A 12,480-nucleotide genomic window follows, 5' to 3' on the forward strand; every position below is an offset into this window, starting at 1 on the left:
ACTAAAGCACACGGATATAGACAAACAAGTAACACTCAGTAAGGAGGAGATTAAAGGAAAAATTAAAGAATATGTTAATAATGAATGACAAGAAGCATGGAACAGTGAAACTAAGGGCAGATGTTTGTATAATATTCAGCGACAAGTAGGCAATGGGAGAATAGTTTATGATAACAGGAAGGAAGATTCAGTTACCACTCACATCCGAATAGGTCATACTAGGCGAAATCATTCATTTATTCATACATCACTATGTATAATAGGAAATCATGAAACAGGACAGTGTAATAATTGTGGTCAAGCAGAGACAATAGAGCATGTACTAATAAAATGCACAAAGTATGCAAAAGAAATGTCAGAGCTTATTAAAGTAGTACGAGATACAGGTGAAGAAACATTTAATCTACAAACTCTGCTTAAAATATCTGCAGAACAATTGGAAAAATATAGTGCAATATTAAGATATCTTAAAATAAAAGGGTTATTCAGGAGAATTTAATTACCTTCCCATTGATGCTTCACACTCTAGTCTAGTCGGTGGCGGTAATGCACTGGAAGCTGGCTTGCCAACCGCCATAAAACCTCAAATGAAGAAGAAGGGAGGGCAGTGACTTCCACTAAAAACTTCCGCTATTTTGACTTCTGTATTCGTTCGCTGTTAGATGTGTACTGATAGTACCACTCTTGTGTTTTTGTTTGATCACTGTTGGTATTCTACTTGATAAATGTTGTCACTCTGTCTGATTTAACTGTGTGTTGTTCCTGTTGAAGTGCTCCATGTTCTTTAGTTATTATTTTACCGGGATCACTTGTTTGCATCTGTTACGAGACCTGGGAGGAGAGGACAGGCAAGCAGGTCACGTGACTTAAATTTTTTGCAACACATAGGCTGTGTCTCGTTTCGAAGGCTGCGTGCTAGGTAGGACACGTCCTTTGAAGGCTGCAGTATACCGAGTGTCCTCCTTTAAACAAGCCTCATTTAAACAAGACAGCCTTCGTAGGACAAATGGAAACGGAAGATAACATGGTTGCTATGACAGCACGGCACTCTTTAACAAGCGTGAGCTCTTTGAGTTTGAAGGGAACAAAGTCCCTCTGGAAGGGAATGCATGAGGTACATTTTAGGTGAGTTATAATGATGTAAAGAGAAAAGAAAAATAGATTTTACAGGTGTACTTTTAGTCTCATATTTTAATTATATATTAATATAGTTATACATATTATATACTCTGCACCCATCTATTGAGGTACTTCAACTTGGGAATTAACATTCCTTGCATTTGAACATCATATTTATGGGCACATTGGTGTCATTTTTTTTTTAGATATTTCCGATGAAGCAAAGAATTGTGGGTTGTGAGTGCCTACGAAGGATACACCTCATGCATCCTCCGAATTCCCGTGAAATAAGGTCGCATTCGAAGGCTGCATTCGAAGTGTCCTACTCGCTTTTCTGAAACGAGATAGCCTCGATGACGTATGCAGCCGTCAAATGCGACCTCCGGAGGACGCAGCCTTCCAAACAAGACACAGCCACAGAAGTTTGTGATGTTTAGAAATAATAGGTTAGGAGTGTGCGCTACCCACTGTATGTTTTATGTTTAAATAGAGAGTTTAGTCAGGGCGTCACAGATGCTGAAGACTTTTTATATTCATTCTCTTTGTTTCCTTAGTTTAGAGGGTTTAAATTGTGAGAAAGAAATTATCAAAACAAAACACACTTTGTTTTGGTGTAGCTTATGTTCCTTCTCTCCCTCTCTGATGAATGACTGTTTTGTAAATATTGTATATATTTTTGCTACCACTTATCACTTGCATTACACCAACAAAAACCAACTAAGTTCACTGTACAGTTGCCTCTGTTGATGCTTTTCTCACCAGCACACTAACCAGTTCACTCTTTGAAATGTTTCCTAATATCTCTGTCCCCTCATACCCCTAAACTACAAAGAGTACATCAGTGTGTTTACGTCAGCACACTGTGGCATATCAGATTTTCTCTTTGTCCAAGTCAAAAGGCTGCATTTTAATCAGATGAAAAAAGACACTTGGACAGAGATTAAGATTAAGTGATTAAGACACTTTGGGCTGCAGCTGTCTTGAGCAAGATGTGTGAATAAGTAACAACTTTCTGATGTCAGACCTGCATAAGACTGAGTCTTTGGAGAGCTACAGTTTATCCTTACAGGCACTGAAACAGACCCTTTGTCCTGATATGTGTACATATGATCATAAGTGAATGTTCAGTTTAAAGGACAAAGAGAAGGAAAACACAGTTTGTTATTAAAAGTTTATTTTGTAATCAGTTTAGTCCATTTAAAGTCAATTTAGGGAAGAGCCGAAACAGAAACTATCTGCATAGTTTTTTGTTGCCAAAGGACTTTCTTTCCATTGCTTCTCTTTGTGCTTCAACTGAGAGATTCTCTAGAACATTCCAGAACTGAATCAGGATTAGAATTAGCTTTATTGCCAAGTATGCTTACACATACAAGGAATTTGTCTTGGTGACAGAAGCTTCCAGTGCACAAACAATTCAACAACAAGACACAGATAATAATATAGAATATAGAATAAAAATAAAAAGCAAATACACAATATAAATATATAGAGAAATACACAATAAGACAATATATATATATATATATATATATATATATATATATATATATATATATATATTTATATATATAAATACAAATACAAATCTGTTATATACAGTGCAAGGGAATGTAATGGCAGAAGAGGTAGGATATGTTGGATAAATATAAATAGACTAAGCTGTGTATTGCACATAATTATTGCTCAATGGGGCAGTTTTAACTGTGCCTGACGGTTCTGGTGCTCAGTGCCCTGTAGCGCCGGCCAGAAGGCAACTGTTAAAAAAAGTAGTGGGCTGGGTGAGTGGGGTCCAGATTTTTCCAGCCCTTTTCCACACTCTGGAAGTGTACAGTTCTTGAAGGGAGAGTAGGGGCAACCAATAATCTCCTCATTAATCCGAACTGTCCTTTGTAGTCTTCTGATGTACGATTTTGTAGCTGAACCAAACCAGACAGTTACTGAAATGCAGAGAACAGACTCAATAACTGCTGAGCAGAACTGTATCAGCAGTGCCTGTGGCAGGTTGAACTACCTCCACATGGTGAAGGAAGTACAACCTCCGTTGGGCCTTTTTCACAATGGAGTCAATGTGGGTCTCCCACTTCAGGTCCTGTGAGATGGTAGTGCCCAGGAACCTGAATGACTCCACTGCTGCCACAGTGCTGTTCAGAATGGTGAGCAGGGTCAATGTTGGGATGTTCCTCCTAAAGTTAACTGTCATCTCCACTGTTTTGAGTGTGTTCAGCTCCAGGTTGTTTTGACTGCACCAGACAGCCAGCTGTTCAACCTCCCTTCTGAATGCAGACTCATCGTCATCCTGGATGAGGCCGATGGCATTAGTGTCATATGCAAACTTAAGGAGCTTGACAGGGGGGTCCTTGGCAGTGCAGTCATTTGTGAGAGGGAGAAGAGTAGTGGGGAGAGCACACAACCCTGGGGGGCACCAGTGCTGATCATACAGGTGCTGGAAGTGAATTTCCCCAGTCTCACTAACTGCCAGGGTTGGGAGTAATGGAATACAAGTAACGGGAATACGTATTTAAAATACAAAATATAAGTAATTGTATTCCACTACAGTTACATTTTAAATCATTGGTATTTAGAATACAGTTACATTCAAAAAGTATTTTGATTGCTGAAGAGATTACTTTGCATTTTATTGTCATTTGTTTAATTTAATATTTAGACCTTTCAGATGCAAAACATTTATACATATAAAGGATGCGATCCAAAGTGCATTTGAACAGTGGTGAAACACTTTCTTGTGATGTGTTACATTCATACCAGCAGACAGCGATGTAAGTTTGAAGTTTGGAGTAGAAGAAATAGACCTTGTGTAAATTGTCAGCTTTATGCTAAGCTAAAATGCTATTTTACCAGGTACGATCATATTTTTTTTTTTATCAAGAAAATTCATGTTGGATCATAATTTCTTTTTTCTAGTAAGACCTTTGATATTAGGGCAAAAATCATATTCTTGATAATATTTTTTGTATTGTTTTCCTGTAAAAATATCTGAAAATCCTTAAAACAAGATCAGTTTGATTGATCTTGTTTTAGAAACAACACTGCATAAGATATTTAGGTTTTTCAGAGAATGTATTTTTAACATGTGTGTTTTGTCTTACTGTACTGGCAGAGTTTTTATAGTCAAAACAAGTGAAAAATCTACCAGTGCTGAAGAAGTAATCCAAAGTATTTAGAATACATTACTGACCTTGAGTAATCTAACGAAATATGTTACAAATTACATTTTACAGCATGTATTCTGTAATCTGTAGTGGAATACATTTCAAAAGTAACCCTCCCAACCCTGCTAACCGCTGCCGCCTGCTAACTGCTGCCTATCTGTCAGAAAGCTGGTGATCCACTGACAGAGGTGGGAACAGAGAGTTGGTTTAATTTAGTCCAGAGAATAGCTGGGATAATGGTGTTGAAAGCCGCAAAAGGTCCACAAAAAGGATTCTTGCATATGTCCCTGGTCTGACCAGATGTTACAGGATAGGATGGAATTCCATGTTCACTGCATTATCCACAGACCTGTTTGCTCGATAAACAAATTGAAGGGGATTCATAAAGGGTCCAGTGCTGTCCTTCAGGTGAGCCAACACCAGTCTCTCAAATGACTTCATGACCACAAACGTCAGAGCGACGGGTCTGTAGTCATTAAGTCCTGTGATTTTGGGTTTCTTTGGGACAGGGATGATGGTGGAGTGTTTGAAGCAACAAGGAACTTCACACTGCTCCAGTGATCTGTTGAAGATCTGTGTGAAAATGGGGGCCAGCCGGTCAGCACAGGATTTTAGACAAGTGGGTGAAACACCATCTGGGCCCTGTGCTTTCCTTGTCTTCTGTTTCTGGAAGGCCCGGCACACATCCTCTTCACAGATCTTAAGTGCAGGTTGAGTAGCAGGAGGGGGAGGAGGGGGGTTGCAGGAGGTGTTGATGATTGTGTGAAGTGAAGGTCAGAGCGGGTGTGGGGTGTGAGACTGGGCTTTTCAAATCTATAGTTAAGCACATTCAGGTCATCAGCCAGTTGTTGATTCTCTTCAGAGTTGGGGAATGGTGTCTTCTAGTTAGTAATGTCTTTCAGGCCTATCCACACTGATGCAGGGTCATTTGCTGAAAACTTGTTTTTCAGCTTCTCAGAGTAGCTTATTTTAGCCACTCTAATCTCTTTTCCTGACAGGAACTGATATGTGATGTCACAGTATATGTGAGCTCATCCAGATTGGTGTGTACAGCTTCAAAAACACTCAGTCAATCAGTGCAGTCAAAGCAGGCTTGTAGTTCCAGCTCTGCTTCATTGGTCCATGTTTTTAAAGTCTTTACTACAGGTTTAGCTGATTTAAGTTTCTACATGTATTTTGGGAGAAGATGAACCAGACTGTGATCAGAGAGTCCAAAAGCTGCACTAGGGACAGCGTGACATGCATCCTTTAATGTTGTGTAGTAGTGATCCTGTATATTTCTCTCTGGTGGGGAATGTAATGTGCTGTCTGTATTTTGGCAGTTCACAGGTGAGGTTGGCACTGTTAAAATCGTAGAGAATAATAATAATAAGTGAGTCCGGGTATTGTTGTTCCGTGTCCGTGATCTGATCATCTGCAGCGCTTCTCTCACACACGCTTGTGGAGGAATACAAACACTCACCAGATTAAACGAGGAAAACTCCCGCGGTGAGTAGAAAGGCTTACAGTTGATAAAGAGCACTTACAAATTAGGAAAGCACATCTTCTTTAAAGTTGTTACATCTGTACACCAACTTTCATTGATGTAAAAGCATGTTCCACTGCCTCTCGTTTTCCCTGTTGACTCCGCAATGCGATCCACACTGTACAGCTGAAAGCCCGGCAGATGTAACGCGCTGTCTGGAATGGCATCACTCAGCCAGGTTTCTGTGAAGCACAAGGCAGCAGAGTTTGAGAAGTCCTTGTTTGTACAGATGAGGAGATGTAGTTTGTCTGTTTTGATAGGAAGAGAGTGGAAATTCGCTTGATGAATACTGTTCGAAAGCTGCGGTGACGGAGCTTGACCAGTGCGCCGGCTCGCTTGTGTCTCATAGTGCGCCTGAACAACACAGCTGTGCCTCTGACTAAAATGTCCAGCAAAATGTAAGAATAGTCAAAAACTGGGAAAAGATTGTCTGGTATGTGCTGCCGAATGTTTAGCAGCTCATCCCTGGTAAAACTGATTGGAAAAAAATACTAAACACAGGACAAACAAAAAAAAATAACAAAATAATTGGAGAGCTCCACACCAAGGCTGCCATCCATGGCACCATCTTGTATCATCTTGTATCATTGGTCTGAAAATGTAGCATTTTTCAAACTGTTGTTATAGAATACATGCTTTGGTTTAGACTAACACAGTGATACAGCTGAAAAGTAATGTTTGCTGATTCCACCGTAATGTGAATCAGCCCATCAAAGTGGGCTTAATTCTAAAATTTACAGACTCAATCCATCCCTTTTAATGCTTAAACTGGATTAAGCCACATTTGTGTGGTTCAGGGACACAAATATGTAGGACACATCATAATCAGGAAGAAAATTGCAATATTCAGAATTTAATGAAGCCGCCCACCTGCAATGGCATTATTTGAGTATCCCGATGTGGATTACATTCACAGAGGCTTCCAGCCTCTAGCAACTACACAGAGAACAACTTTGAAGAATGCCTTTCACAGTACGGAGACAAATCGCCTCATGTCATTAATGGAGACAGCAACCAGAACCCACAACATGATGGCCTTCATCTTTACAATAAAAAATAAATAAATAAATAAAAAATGCTTTTAAGAAACAATCATCTAAAACATGCAAGATATTAGGACGTGAGAGAATACAACTCCATAAGAGAGAGATTCAAGACAAAAACAGACACTATAGTAAAGTGTGTTTGAGTAGATGTTAAGGGTATAGAAGCCAGTGTTGGGAAGTAACAAGTTTCAAAGTAGCTTCCCCAAGTGCGATTAGTGCCATTATTAGTTGTACTCATCCCTTTATTTGGTATTCTCATATTCTCAGGGGTATCTGTTACATCTTACAGTATGTTAATGGCCTGCATATAAAAGAGTCCAAAGAGAAGGGCACATTTCCTCTTACACTCACCAGGTGAGTCTTATGAATCTGTGGATCTCTGACCATAATCACAGCTCGCTACTGTATAAAGGCAGTGTGTGCCTCTAATGTAGGCATGTGGCCATTGAAAAATCTGTGCAAAATAAGTTAAAGGTATATTTGCGCTTTGCAAGGAAATCTAACTATGGCTATAGCTTTGAAAATAGAACATACTTTTAGATGACAGATACAAAAATATGTAAAATATGTGATATCTAAAAATATAAAATAAGATACAATTTCCAAGGCCTTTCAAAGTTTATTTACCAATGTAAATCTTTGTCCTCTAACCCTAACCTCTATGTCTGACTGAGTGAATATCTTGTCACATGCATTTGTTTGATCAGTTTTGCAGACCTGGGTGTATTGTGTGTCACCAGGGGCGGGTTTACGATTTCTGAGGCCCCAAGCAACCGACCCACCCGGGCCCCATTTTGAAAAAATTAAATTCATCCTATCAATCGTTGTAGCCAAGTATATTCAAAATGTTTAATGAAATAAAAATCTGGTTAAAAATCTAGTTTTCCAGTTTTTCCACAATACAGTGATAAAAAAGCAATATATATTTTATTTACATATATTTATTTCTTTTTTTGTGAATAGGGTGTGCAGAACTACTTCACCCAGTAACACATTTGGAATTCCATTGTTAAAGTATATATTAATATTATAACCCAACAATTATTTATTGTTGTCCAGTTTGTCATTATAATATGATACAGTATTATTATTATTACTCTGAGGATTTGTTGTATACAATAGTAATATATTTCTGTCTTATTTACTTTGCTTTCACCTGGAGCTTATATTCTAATGCTGCAGTGTATTGTTCACCATGTTGCAAAAGGCTGTATTTTATGTAAGCATCGTAGGCAGCATTCATAACAGTATTGTAACAGTAAACATACAATGCACGGTGGCCCCTCAGCACACTAGAGCAGAAGGAAAAAAACATTGCTGTTTATCAAGCGCTGAAACTTTGCTTGGTGTATAACGATCTGAAATAATGTTAAACATTGCAACAATCACCTCTTTGCAGCCTGAACTTGTTCAGAATGTTAAATCTTTGTAACACCTGCGCTAAAAACAATCTAGACGCAGCGCAATGATTGAAACAGAACACAGGTGTCTCGACATGCGTTTTTAAAACCTGAATTCTTTTTATTTTGACACAGTGTCAAAAAATGTCCTGCGTGAGACACCGAAGAAACAGCGAGACGTGGTGCAGGAGTCGAGGACGTTCGTCCTGCACGTGTTTACAAAGGAAAACAGAGCAGACGCACACAAAGAAAACTTTTGGTGTGAACGGCCCCTAACTCATCCGTTTGCACGTATCTGTGTAAGTGAAAGCGTGTGGCCGAAACAAATTCGGAAGGCCTGTATATCTTTTCATCAATTACAAACCCGAACTAAAAGTCCTACTGACCCAAACCCGACGGCTTTGTGAACCGTTCCGAGACCGCAGAAAACAGCGTATACGTGGGTGTACTCAGAACATTATATCACCCCTCAAGCATTTTCTACCCGGGGAGAGGGGGGCTCCCCGATGTCTGGGGCCCCACGCAATTGCGTGGTTTGCATGGTGGTTAAAACCACTACTGTGTGTCACTGTGGCTTTGTTGGGGTTCTCACGCTGTTCCAATAGACTGCAAGGATGAGACTGGATCACTCATCCGATGCACTTCCATCTCTCAAGAGAAACTTCTAGATTGTGTCATCCAACATGCAGAGCTCATCTACCGTGTCTCTGAAGTGTCCTGTACTCTTTTTGTGAGTTCTCCCTCTGTCACTCAAACACTTCGCCACTGAAAATCTACTGATCTCTAACATGATCTGGATTTTATTTCTTTTAACATTCCGATTGAAAGTCTCTATTACATATTCACTGTGTAGCACTACAAAATTTGTGAAGTATATGAAATTCATTACAGGTTGTTTTTTTGTTTTTTTTTTCACATACATGAAGTCTATATATACTGTATATTTCATGCGGGTGAAATCTGTTTAAATCTCCACATAATGTATGCAATTCATCATTTTATTTTTTTATATAAAAACAAAACAGATTAAATGAATCAGATAACCAGTTTCATTTCATCTCATTAACTGAGATATTATTAGCCAGACTAGTAGTTAGTTTTCTTTTATTTAATGTCATTATTCCAGTCTCATTTAATCAACCTTGCCTCAGTATCACCGGCTGTGTGAATGACTTTGAATTAATGAGACTATAATCTTAATGAATAATCAGACTCATTATAAACACAGTGAGATGCCTATCAGTCCTGTTAGACTATTTCACTATGAGATTCTTAGGTGAATTGTCTCTTCACAGTGTGAAAACATGAAGAGTCTGTTGGTATAATTTCATTTCTCACTTTAAATCTCATCACAGACATTTATGATGAAGGCCTTTCAACCACCTGAAGTGAGATACAGTATGTAGGTAATTTTGGTATATACTGTAATGAACTGACCATCTATTACAGTTCTGAAACCTCTAATCACCTATCTACTTGGTAGGTGATAGTGGCCACTAGCTAGGTGGTGTTCTTCATCGACATTTTCGGAATTGAGCTACTCATGTCTTCCTCATACAATGCATATTGCTCTTCATGCTTAGTGGAGTTTTCACTGACCCTAGAACCCCACCTGTGAACAGGGCCTTGGGAAGATGATTTATGTTGGGGGTGCTGTAGTGGGAATAAAATATCAATTACAAAATTAAATTAAAGATGCATAATAAAATTATATTTAACTATGGCTAAAATTATTAGTTTAGATTATTATTAGTTTAGATTAGTTTTCATGACATTTTACAGCGGACGTCTCTTATCGTCAATTCACACGGATTAAGCGATTTTTATAGGTGTGCATACTGCTTTTGCACTGCTGTTTCATGCTACTGATCTATGAGGAAATGTATTTAGCTGTGCCGATTAATTATGGAGAAAATATTAAACTTGTGCATAAAGGGATTATTAAAATAAATGTATTGGAATATTTGACAAATTACAACAGATTGCAATGCTCTATTACTTTCTTAAATTAAAAAAAAAGATGAACAATACATTCAAACAATACAAGTTCCGTAATTTTATTTGTAGCCTACTTCTGGAAAATATTTCCCAAAATGCGGGGCTACACTTTTCCTAACCAAAAGAAAATATGATCCTTTCTTTGCTTTAAATAGTTAATGCTGGCTGTTGATGTGGGTTGATGCATGTTTTACATTCTTAAGCATTTATTTGAGGATGTGAAGCGTGTCTCTTAATTTTCTGGTGTCTTTATCCAAAGACTTTAGACACAGAGAACTTCAGAAACAACAATATAGTTAAAGTGATCACAGACAGCACAGATTCACTGGCTTTTTACCAGCATGTCAATTTGCAGTGGGGTTCTTTTTAAGGCATTTATAGAAGATACAAACACTGTAATCTTTGTCGCGTGCGTTCCCTGAAAAAGTCCGGAAAAAATAGTGATATGCTCGTTTTGGACAGGTTAAAATCATTGAGAACTAGTGATAGGAAGATCGGATCATTTTACTGACTTGGATCTTTGAGTCTCGTTCAGCAAAATGAACGAATATTTATTCAAGTAATTTTGTTCATTTGAGAAGAATTAAATTAAAATGTTACATATCAATAGCCAAATCCCCCCAACACATCTACTTATGCAAACTTTGATTATAGTCTCAATAAGGAAAAATTGATAATGCAGCCAAGGACAAAATTATGAGAAACAGAAATTATTAGTTCACCTCTGGAATCTTCTTGTCCGTGTCGTTCGTTCTTTTGTCACGTGAAAGCCACGTGTGCATAGCGTATACGGCTGTCACGTGACAAAAGAATGAACGACTCGGACCAAAAGAGTTGAAAGGTGACCTAATCATTTCTGTTTCTTATACAGCGCCTATGCGGTTTTCACGTAACAAACGAACGGAGGTTGCGCAATGCACATGCGGGGCCAACACAAAATGAACGAATCACTCTCTGAGACTACTCGTTCTTCTGAGTCACATAAAAGATTCATTCAAAATGAATGAATTGTTCATGAACGACCCATCACTAATGAGAACTATGGCAATCATTACATTACCCCACATAAAACGAATCCTGTCTGTATAGTGCAGTGGTGGCTCAGTGGTTAAGGCTCTGGGTTACTGACCAGAAGATCAGGGGTTCAAGCCCCAGCACTGCCAAGATGCCACTGTGGGGCCTTTGAGGAAGTTCTGCTCCAGGGGTGCTGTATCATGGCTGACCCTGCACTCTGACCCCAGCTTGGCTGGGATATGTGAAAACAAAGGAATTTTACTGTGTATATGCAAAAATGTATGTATAATGTGTGACCAAAATAAAGGCTTCTTCTTCTTCTATTATCATCTCTTCCTCCCCAGTTTTTGGCTTCAAGCACGTGTCACGAACGCTGAGGAAAACAGGACGCAAGAGCAGAAGAGATAAATGTCAGTCTTTTATTAAACACAAAGAGAGCTCAAAGCCAGCTCAGTCGAACTCAAATAATAAAGCCAGGAGGGTGAGGAGAGTGTGTTCGTCAGTAGGTGTTGTAGTGGAAGTCCGGAAAGATCTGCTGAAGATCTAGGTGAGATGTGAAGCAACGCCCAAGGCTCAAGCTCCCTGACACTCGGGTAGATAATCCAAGGAATCCTCCTCGGCGACCAACAGGGCGATCTCTGGGGTAAACCAGTGCTCGAATTGAGGGGGGGGGCTGGGGGGTTTCTGGGACCCCCCCATAAGACATTAGGGACCCCCCATAAGAAGTAAAAAATAGACTTTGGGGGGTCCCAAAGATACTTATATTTTAGTAAAAAAATGACAAATCTGATTAAATTCATGCAGTGGATACGGTAAATTTCGTGAATTAATTATTTCTAATAATTTATATTAAGTTTGTTTATAGGCTAGTTGTCATGTCTCTTTAAAATGTAAAGGCCCCGCCCCACATCTAAAGACCGCTAAGCGCATGACATCGTTGACATGCTTGCTTGGCACCGCTCCGGTGAAGCTAACTTAGCTAAAAAATGGAGAATAATAAACCTCCACTCGCAGTCGGGAAAATACTTTTTTGAGGAGTAATTTTCTCTCTCTCTCTCTATCTTTCTACTATATCTATCCACTCCATGTCGGGGGTTTTGTATTCCTTGCATAAATTGGAAACATTTAAGCTTACTAATTTTTCATTATTAATAGGCCTGGATCTACAGGGGTGCTAGAGATCGCGATGAAGATGAGTGACAGCTTTT

The sequence above is a fragment of the Myxocyprinus asiaticus genome, chromosome 18, assembly GCF_019703515.2.
Source record: "Myxocyprinus asiaticus isolate MX2 ecotype Aquarium Trade chromosome 18, UBuf_Myxa_2, whole genome shotgun sequence".
Lineage (NCBI taxonomy): Eukaryota > Metazoa > Chordata > Actinopteri > Cypriniformes > Catostomidae > Myxocyprinus > Myxocyprinus asiaticus.